Source organism: Petaurus breviceps, unplaced genomic scaffold, assembly GCF_028583685.1.
Source record: "Petaurus breviceps papuanus isolate PSGF00001 unplaced genomic scaffold, PetGlider_PUasm1.0 90977, whole genome shotgun sequence".
Classification (NCBI taxonomy): Eukaryota; Metazoa; Chordata; class Mammalia; order Diprotodontia; family Petauridae; genus Petaurus; species Petaurus breviceps.
In genome coordinates this window covers 22423546-22433844 of record NW_027187391.1, presented here as the reverse complement: position 1 = coordinate 22433844, position 10299 = coordinate 22423546, and the positions used below count along the sequence as shown (strand labels likewise).

General features: G+C 39.2%; 1 protein-coding gene and 1 pseudogene across 2 annotated transcripts in view; one reads left to right on the top strand and one right to left on the bottom strand.

The window, feature by feature from the left end:
* NCOA7 (nuclear receptor coactivator 7) overlaps nt 1-10299 on the top strand; it is a 220889-nt gene that overhangs the window by 5823 nt on the left and 204767 nt on the right. The window lies entirely within an intron of this gene.
* The window catches only part of LOC138153176 (creatine kinase B-type pseudogene), a 15185-nt pseudogene continuing 14565 nt past the window's right edge, over nt 9680-10299 (bottom strand).

Here is a 10299-nt window from a genome sequence, read left to right as displayed (position 1 = left end):
TCTCTCTCTCTCTCTCTCTCTCTCTCTCTCTCTCTCTCTCTCTTTCTTTCTTTCTTTCTTTCTTTCTTTCTTTCTTTCTTTCTTTCTTTCTTTCTTTCTTTCTTAGTCTATCTGCCCCACTAGTGCTCTATCATATTTTCTTTTTCTGCTCTTCTTGAAAATTTTTGGCCTAGGTACTGGACCTGTGATTTTATTGGTTTAGGGAGCTCCCAAGTTAGGAAACTCGCTTCATCTGTGCTGGTGAGCACCTTTGAAATTTATGGTCTTAGAGAGTTGGCTACAGTGCTAAAGTTAAGTGGTTTACCCAGGGTCACTAAGGCAGTAATATCAGAGATCTTCCTAGCTTCAAGGCATACAGACTTGTGGTTTAGATAACAAGGGAGGTAGCTGCTATTTCACATAGTAGGTCTGAGTCTATATTTAAGTTCAAGTTTTTCTGACTGAAGGTCCAGCACTCTATCCTTTGCTCTACTTAGCTGCCAGGTCCTCCGTTTCTGGTGATACATTTCTTTCTTATCTAAACCACTTCTGTGGGTGTTAAGTGTCTGAGGCCAGAACCGAACTCAGGTCCTCCTGACTTCCAGGGCTGGTGTTCTATTCACTGTGCCACCTAGCTGCTATACCCTTACAGAGTCTTTACATTTTCTTACAATCATAATTTATGCATCTGTTAAATCTATTATTACATCAGTCCTTAAGGTTCATCAGATATCTGTAGCAGATTGGTATCTTGGCACAACTATATTCTATTTAATATTGTATTTCCTTTTTTTCTTAGGGGCAGGGATGATCATCTTTGTTGAGAAATTTGTTGTTTTTCAATGTATTATTTTGAACTCAAAAGAATATTATGAGCACTATTGTCAAATAAGGCTTTGTAAAATGTCTCATATACTTTACTAAGGAGGAAGCAAATGAACAAGCATTCATTACATACTCACTATGTCACAGGCACTGCATTAAACCATTTAGGATACAATGACAAAAAAATGAAAGATTCCCTTCAAGGAGCTTATAGTTTCTTGGGGAGATAAAGTGCACCCATACAAATCTCCTGAATGTATACAAGGTGAATACAAGATAGTTTAGGGAGGGAATGGGCTAGCAGTCAAGGTGGAGGCAGGGAGATAGGTATGGTTACTCAGGTAGAGCTTGATGAGCCAGGAGATGTTTGAACTGAGTCTTGAAGGAAACCAGAGTGTCTAAGAGTAGGAGTTGAGGAGGGAGTGAATCCAATCATAGGGGGCAGCCAATTAAAAGGCAAGAAATATTTGCCTTTTTTGTGGGAGGAACTGAGTAAAGTGTAAGAAGTTTAGATAGGAAGGGATCAAGTTGTAAAGAGTTTTAAATATCAAACAGGAGTTTCTGTTTAAATCTTGAGGAAGTCACTAGAGTTTTTGAATAGGTTTGTGTGAAATGATTAGACCTATGTCTCAGGGAAATCAATTAGCAGCTGAGTGGAGTATGAATTGGAGAGAGGAAAGGCTCAATGCAGGGAAATCAAATAACATCCTATTGAAGTAGTCTGAGCTGGAGGTGATGAAAACCTTAACTAGGGCAATGCCTACATGAGTGGAGAGAGGATGGGATGAATGTGAGAACTATTTTGAAGCTTAAGAAGCTTTGATGAATAAAGAAAAGGAGCAGTATTAATCATTTAAAGTTGCAGTTTTTCAGTCAATACCACTACACTTGATAGGACTCCTTTATTAGTATCCTGAGACAGGATTTTTCAGTCAGTGCCAATGTTAGAATATGTTATGGTTGACCACATAGCTGTTACAAATACTTTGTTTTACTTTATTCATTTTTTTAGGGGGAGATGAGAGCAAGAAGAAATAAATACTTGTTAATTTTAAAAAGTAAATAGGATTGCGTGACCTTTTAAAAATACTATAATAATTTTGACCATCTTGATTTTGTTTCTCTAGTTCAAGCATTTTATCATTGGATTCTTTTTGAGGCTGGATACACTGTTTTCCCTTGGCTTCAGGAATTCTTTTCTTTTTCCCTTGAGGGGGAGATAAATATTCTCTGTCTCACCTCAGAACTGGAAGCTTTTTTGTTACAATCAACAATTGTGTGATGATTATGCAAAACAATTGCCTCCCTTCCTTAGTCATGCTATTCAAGGCTTTTACTTAGTCTGCCTTCTAGATCATAAACTTGAAAAGACTAAAGTGTGTTGTTCCTTAATTAGAATTTCATTTTATTGGTGTAAGTAGGTAGTTTTGAGCTTTATAAAAGTTGATCAAGGGAGATTTCCATTATATCCCATCCATGTGAACAAACAGATGTGACCAAACTCCATGAAGAAGGTCGGATTCAGTGTGGTGCAATGTATGAGTCAGGAGACCTGAGTCCTGATTTTTGTTCTCCCACAAACTTACTGTGTAATGTTGAATAAGTCACTTGACCTTTTGTGGACCTCAGTGTTACATACATTTTAAAAGAGTAGGTGTCAGATGCTAAAGTCTCTTACAGCTCTACTTATATGACATGTTATTTAAGTCTACATGATACTTGTAAAAATGTAGGAATGAATTTTTCACTTTTTAAGTGAGCTTTATCATCTTTATGTAGATACAACTTTCAGAAGTGTCAGAGTAAACAAATTTTCCTTGATTAGAGACATTGAGAAGCCATTAGATATTAAGACAGCTTATCCAGATAGAGATTCTATCCTTGAAGCAACCATCTTATGATATTGAAATAGTCAGAAATGAAAGATTTGCTGCAAGTAATAAAAAGGGGGTATTTGAGAGGAACTTGGGTAATATGTCTCCTCTACTGTTAGGGGTCAGGAACATTTGTCAGGCATGGGCAGTTTTCTCCCTAGAGGCACTTTTCTTCTTCTCCTTCTTTGTTTTCACCAAGCAGACTTCTGATCTTAATTTGGTTTCCTAAGAATGCTTCTCTACCGGGAAGAGAGATGTTTTATTGTAAATTATTAAATTGGCTTTCTGGTACAAATCAGTCTCCTGTGAGTTTGGATAGCATGAGCCAGTTTTTCCCAGAGTCTGGTCACCCCTGAAATAAGTGTACCATGAAAATTCCAGATCAGTAGTGTTATTGAGACAGACCATGGAATGTAGAGAGAAATCATGAGCACTTTTCTAACTATCAGTCTGTCTTCTGCTACTATATGCATACATACTTCTGTCAATCTTGTAATATGCTTTGATAGTTTCTTCTCTTTTAAATAGATTATAAGGAGATGACCTTTCACAGTCAAATTAGGAATAGCTTTTATTTCTGAGAATTAGTATCATATGATAGAACACTAATCTGGGAGTCAAGAACAACTTGAGTTTAGTCCCAGTTGTGGTCTCTAAACTTCTGGTGATCTTAGACAAATCACTTAATCTCTCATGTTCTCATCATTAAAATCTTAGGACTGGACTTTCTGACTTCAAAGTTGTGAACTTCCATATTTCTATGGTTCTAATCTGGGAACTGCTTTAATTGTTTAAATAACATTTGCTTTTGCATAACATTCTTACATTTCAGACCTGTTTTTCATCAGAGGTTTTTTTAAATTGTCTGAAGCAGCAGCTCTTACTCATTTTTATTCCTTTTTTTTCCCATGTGTACTATCTTTTTTACTTCCTCCTCTTCCTAGCCCAAATCTCACTTCCTTCATATTTTGCTTGGTTTTGGCTTCTTTGCTTATATTTTGTATTTTATTTCAGAATAAGATTAAGTCTCAAGTATAAATTAGGAGAGGGGCAGACTGAATATGTGATTTCATGGATATAGACAACTCTTAGGTGAGGAAGCTCCTTGTACCAATGCAGGTCAGTATTTTCTTTGTAAATTCTAGTTTTAAATTGCCTAAGAGTCAGTGACTTGCATGGAGTCACATAGCCTATGTGTACTATCTGAGGCAGGACATGGATCTAGGTCTTCTTGACCTTGCAGCCAGCACTTTATCAATTATGTCATTCTGCCTTTCTTCCATGTAAAATACCTTTACTAATATAAATATTGGCATAGAAGTTTCAAGTTAGTTTTCTTTAGAAAATGTAAACTAGGGGGCAGAGTCAAGATGGCAGAGTAGAAGCAGGACCTCCCCGCTGCTCCAGCTTCCACCTTTCCCAATCCATGTAAAAAGGGGACTCTAAAGAAACTTTGGAGCTGCAAAACCCACAAAATGACACAGAGAAGCTAACCTCCTGCTGAGGACAGCCCGGCAGGCTGGCAGGAATCGGCCAGCTCAGTGCTCTGGGAGCCTAGCCCAGTCCCACGCAGAGGCATTAGCCCCAGGGCGGGCCTGACCAGCTGCCAGCAGGAGGGACTCCAGATCAGCAGCAGCTGTAGCCACTTCCAGATTTATCAACAAGTTGCGAAGGACAAAGTGAGAGGTAAGTGCAGTCTGGACTTTGGGACCCAGTGAGCGGGAGTGTGTGGCTTTTGTCCCTGGGGTGAGAAGCCGCTGAAATGCAGGCCCAGCCAGCCAGCAACACGTGGCAGCTTCAGCTCCTGGCCTGCAGAGTGTAGGCGGACCAAGCACCAGTCTGAGGGGTAATGGCTCTTGCTTTAACCTGCTTGGATCTGGATTGCAGTCTAGGGTGGAGGTCCTGGGGCATCTGTCCAGCTTGCCAAAGCTTGTGGAGGCCTCAGAGATGGCACCCATCTAATACCTCCAGAAGCTGAGAAAACCCCAGCGTTTGGGAGGAAAGCTCCCCTGTCTGGTGGCACAGTCCTACTGTGGCAAAAAGCCCAGGGGTCAAGTGATTGAGGGGCAACATGACCAGGCAAAGGAAACAAAGCAGACAGAAGATTCCAACATTAGACTCCTATTTTGGGGACAAAAAGGAGCAAAGCATGGAACAGAAGGAAGACAGTGAAGTCATAACTCCTGCACCAAAAGCTTCAAAGGAAAATACGAGCTGGTTACAGGCCATAGAGGACCTTAAGAAGCAGATAAGAGAAGTAGAGGAAAAATTGGGAAGAGAAATGAGAACGATGCAAGAAAATTAGGAAATGAGAGTCAACAGCCTGACTGAGGAAAATAACACCTTAAAAAACAGACTAACTCAGATGGCAAAAGAGGCTCAAAAAGGCAATGAGGAGAAGAATGCCTTAAAAGACAAATTTGCCAGATGGAAAAAGAATCTCAAAAGCTCAGTGAGGAGAATCATTGCTTCAGAATTAGATTGGAGCAAATGGAAGCTAATGACTTTATGAGAAATCAAGATGCTGTAAAACAGATCCAAACAAATGAAAGAATAGAAGGCAATGTGAAATATCTCATGGGAAAAACTACTGACCTGGAAAATAGATCCAGGAAAGATAATTTAAAAATTATTGGACTACCTGAAAGCCATGATCAAAGTAAGAACCTAGAAATCATCCTCCAGGAAGTTCTCAAAGAAAACTGCCCTTATGTCTTAGAACCTGAGGGCAAAATAGAGGTTGAAAGAATCCACCGGTCACCTCCTGAAAAAGATCCCCAAAAGAAAACTCCTAGGAATATTATAGCCAGGTTCTGGAATTCCCAGATTAAGGAGAGAATATTACAAGAAGCCAGGAAGAAACAATTTGAATATTGTGGAAACACAATCAGGATAACCCAGGATCTGGCAGCTTCTACACTGAGGGATTGAAGGGCTTGGAATATGATATTCCGGAGGTCAGAGGAGCTGGGATTAAAAACCAAGAGTCACCTACCCAGCAAAATTGAGTATCATGTTTCAGGGGAAAATATGGTTATTCAGTGGAATAGAGGACTTTCAAGCATTCTTGCTGAAAAAACCAGAGTTGAAAAGAAAATTTGACTTTCAGATACAAGAAGCAAGAGAAGCATGAGAAGGTAAACAGGGAAAAGAAATCATAAGGAACTTATCAAAGTTGAACTATTAACATTCCTACATGGAAAAACAATAATTGTAACTTATGAAACTTTTCTCAGTAGTTGAAGGGAATAGAAATATATATATATATATATATATATATATATATATATATATATGTCTATATATGAGGGTATATGGGCATATGAATACATATGTGAATGTGTATATATATATTTACAGATATACATAGATAGAGGGCACAGGACCAATTTAACAGGAAGGGATGATACTTAAAAGGTGAAATTAAGAGGTGAGAGAGGAATATAATGAGAGGAGATGGGAAAGACAGAATGGGGTAAACTAGCTCATATAGAAGAGGCAAGGGAAAATGGTTACAATGGAGGGGAAGAATAGGAAGGCAAAAGGGAATGGGTCAACCTTATTCCCATTGAATTAGTCTTGAGGAGGGAATGAAATACACACTAAATAAGGGATCTCACCCTCCAGGAGAGTAGGGGGGGAAGGGGATGAAAGGGGGGATGATGGAAGGGAGGGCAGGCTGGGGGGGAGGAAAGTTGGAAGCACCCACTTTTGAAAAGGGATGGGATCAAAGTAGAGATTAGAACAAGTGGGAGGTGGGATAGGAGGGAGGGAAATATAGTCAGTCTATTTCAATGCATCTACTATGTTATTGTTTTGCATTAGCCACACATATACAACCTATACTGAACTGCTTATCTTCCCAGTAAGGGTGGGTGACAAGGGAGGAAGGGAATCAATCTGGAATTCAAAGTTTTAAAATCAAATACTCAAATATATATATATATATATATATATATATATATATATATGTGTGTGTGTGTGTATATATATATGTATATATATGTATATATATACTATTATTAATACTATTTTACATGTAATTGGGAAATAACATATACAGGCACTGGGGCATAGAGAGCCACTGGCATAGTCGAAAGGGATATGGGAGAAAATATGGGAGAGAGCAGATTGGAGGAGGGGATATCCTGTGGGACTGCTATTTTGGGGTGGTGGGTAGGGGGAAAACGGGGAGAAATTTTGTAACTCAAAATCTGGCAGAAATGAATGATGTAAATCTGAAGTTAATAAAGCATTTGAAAAAAAATAAATAAAAAGAAAATGTAAACTAGGGAATGTATTAAAATGAATTGATAATAGAATTTTAGAATTGTAATAGACTATACAGATCATTTATTCCAACCCCCCCCACCTCATTTTGTGATGAGGAAACAGACCTAAATTGATTGATTATCCTCAGAGCTGGGGTATGAATGAAAACCTTTTGACTTGAAATTCAGGGGTCTTCCTATTTTTTCAGTATTTTGATACATCTGTGATCTGATCAACATGGGCACTCCCTACAATAGTGTATATTGCAATTTATCCACCCCTTCTCATCTTGTGCAACTCTTGTTAATTTCCTCTCAGAAATCCTCCATAGAGAGTCCATTTAACATTTTAGGGGTCTTCGTTTAGGCTTCTTGATATATAACATGGTTACCAGTCTATTTCTTAATTCTCTCTCTACTGACCAACCTCATTTTTTCATCCTATATGTCTTTGATATCTTTTATGCCTCTTATACAAAGCTCTTAATTGGTAATATCTTTCCATCTATTTATATTTGCTGTGCACCTCGCTATTGCTCTTTGGGTAATCTTCAATTTTGACTCTTCAAAAGTGAGGTTTTTCCATGACTCACAACTATGTAGTATCACTAGAAGAATATTGGTGTTTAAAAGATGGGGTTTTGTTTCAAGAAGCTTGGAGTCACAAAAAGCACTGAACAATTTTTCAAATGAAATCTAGCTAATTCTCTTTCTCCTCTTCAATTCTGTGCTTAGTTTATTGTGTATCTGAAATGTTTGTCCAAGATGTATAGTTGAGTTATCCACTGATTGTTCAGTCGGTCATTCAGTTGTGTCTGACTCTTCATGATATCATGGACCACACTGTCCGTGCTTTTCTAGGCAAAGATATTGAAGCAGTTTGCCATTTCCTTGTTCAGTTGGATGGAGGTAAACAAAGATTAAATACTTTGCCCAAGGTGACACAGTAAATGAACTGAAATGTTCATGACTCCAGGTCAAGCATGCTATCCATTGAGCCATCTAGCTGCCTCTTCTCCACTGATGGATGAGTTCTAAAGTCTAATTGTGTATTATGAGATCACAAACTTAGAATGGACCTGAAGCTATCAAATTGAACCCCCTTATTTTAAAGATAAAGAAACAGAGGACCAAAAAGACTAAGCAAATTGTACAAGTTCACAGATAATAAGCATCAGAGGCAGGATCTGAACCCAGGCCCTCTAATTTCAGAGCCAGTGTTCTTTCCACTAGATCAAGCTGATAGCAAGCATTCATTATCCACTTGACTTTTCCTGTATGGATAGTTAGGTTTCTTGTCTCAGACACAGCATACATGGGTAGTGTGACCCCATGAGAGTCATTGAATTTTTTGGTGCTTTCTCAAGCAACTTTCTAAGAATAGAAGTGGCAAAGAAGGTATTGACCTGCATTGGTGAAAGGAGTTTCCTGACCTGGGAGTTCTCTATTATACCCATGAAATCACACATCCAGTCACTATCTCTCTCCTAATGCTCTCCAAATGCTTTTAAAAATGACTATAGATCTTATTTCAGAGCTTCTACAATGTGCCTTAATTTAATTAAATTTAATTGAACAATGATTTATTTAATGCCTTCTATGTACAAAGCACTACACTTAGCACTTCATTTATTTAAAAGACAAAAATGAAAAATAGTTCTTGTGTTCAAGGAGTTTACATTCTACTGGCGGATGCATCATGTTAACAAATACTTAAATTTTCAAAAACTTGATAAGAGAATATTAGAGAAATATTGATTGAAACTAGATCAGTGCAGTCAGAACAATGCAGTCTGCAAACAAGAACATTTGGAGGGCCTCACTATCTCTAGTGTACCTCTTCAACTTATATTCTGCACTGGATATCTTAACAACAGTGGCATATGCATTCATAAAATATATATGCATGGCAAGCATATGTTTCACCATAGGTTTTACTTGAGATTGATCAATTAATCAGCAAGCATCTATTTATTTTTTTCTAATTGCCTTGAGACCTGGGTCAGGCCAAAACAATGGTTTATTATTTCAGCATTCAGCAGCATCTCAGCCATCAGAAATAAAACTCTAATACCATGGAAGACTTCTCTACAGCATGATTAGTAAGCTACATCCAGAGCCCCCCAGGGCATTACAGGTGGGAAGGATGGTGGTTATTCATTTATCCAATAAATTAGGAAGCACAGAATTCAGGGGGCCAACTGCTCATTTCTGGGCTGGCATAAGGTCATTGATGGACTGATCCTGCTCCAAATACTTCTCCATCCCAAGGAGCAACTTCACACCATCCACCACCATCTGCATTAGCTCCACCTCCTAGAATCCCAGTCAGTCAGCATTGGAGATGTCAAAGACACCACCCACAGCTGCTGTGTCCACACCCGAGTGCCCCTCTTCTGCAACCTCAGCTTCTTCAGCAACTCACCAAACTTATCGTGCTTGCCCAGATGGGGAAGTTTGATGTTGAGACCTCCACGGAGGCTTGGAAGGGCATGTCAGGATGTAGTGCATGTGAAGATTCCACATGAACTAGTAGTTCTTGTTCTTAAAAAGGGTTTCAAGTCAGTCTTTTACAATATATCTACTATGGTAATGTTTTGCATTAGCTACATATGTACAGCCTATACTGAACTGCTTATCTTCCCAGTAAGGGTGGGTGACAAGGGACGAAGGGAATGAATCAGGAATTCAAAGTTTTAAAATCAAATGTTAATATATATATATATATAATTAAAAAGGGGTGGGGTTCAGTCTGGGTGAGCCCATGTAGAAACATGTGAACACCTCCTTCATGTTACCTCCCTTCTGCATGGAGATGACCCTCAGGTGATCTTCCTCATTGATCCACACCAGAAAGGTCTTGTTGTCATTGTGCCAAATGCCCCTGCCATGGGGACAGTCTTGGGCCATGCCAGACACCAAGAGGAGCAGGGAGACAGGCTTGTCGAAGAGGAAGTGGTCATCAATCAGCTGCTGCTGTTTCTGCTCAGTCATGTTCTTCAAAGCATAGTACTTCCCATTTAGGTCACCTTCCAGGCTGGTCAGAGCTTCCACAGACAATTTCTCTATGGCCTGGTGCTCACCCCAGCTACAATGTGGGGGCAGGCAGAATCCTCAGATGCTCTGGCCAGTTCAAACAGTAGAACACAGCACATAGTTAGGATCCAGGTCATCACCACCCTGCAGATTGTCAGGGTTAAGGTCAGTCTTATGCTCTTCTGAAGGCTTGTAGCCTCCATGGTGGTCCTCAATGATACCGTGTTTCCCCGATAATAAGACCTATCCCGAAAATAAGCCCTCCCCTACTGTGTAAGATTCCTCTAAAATAAGCCCTCCCCCGAAAATAAGCC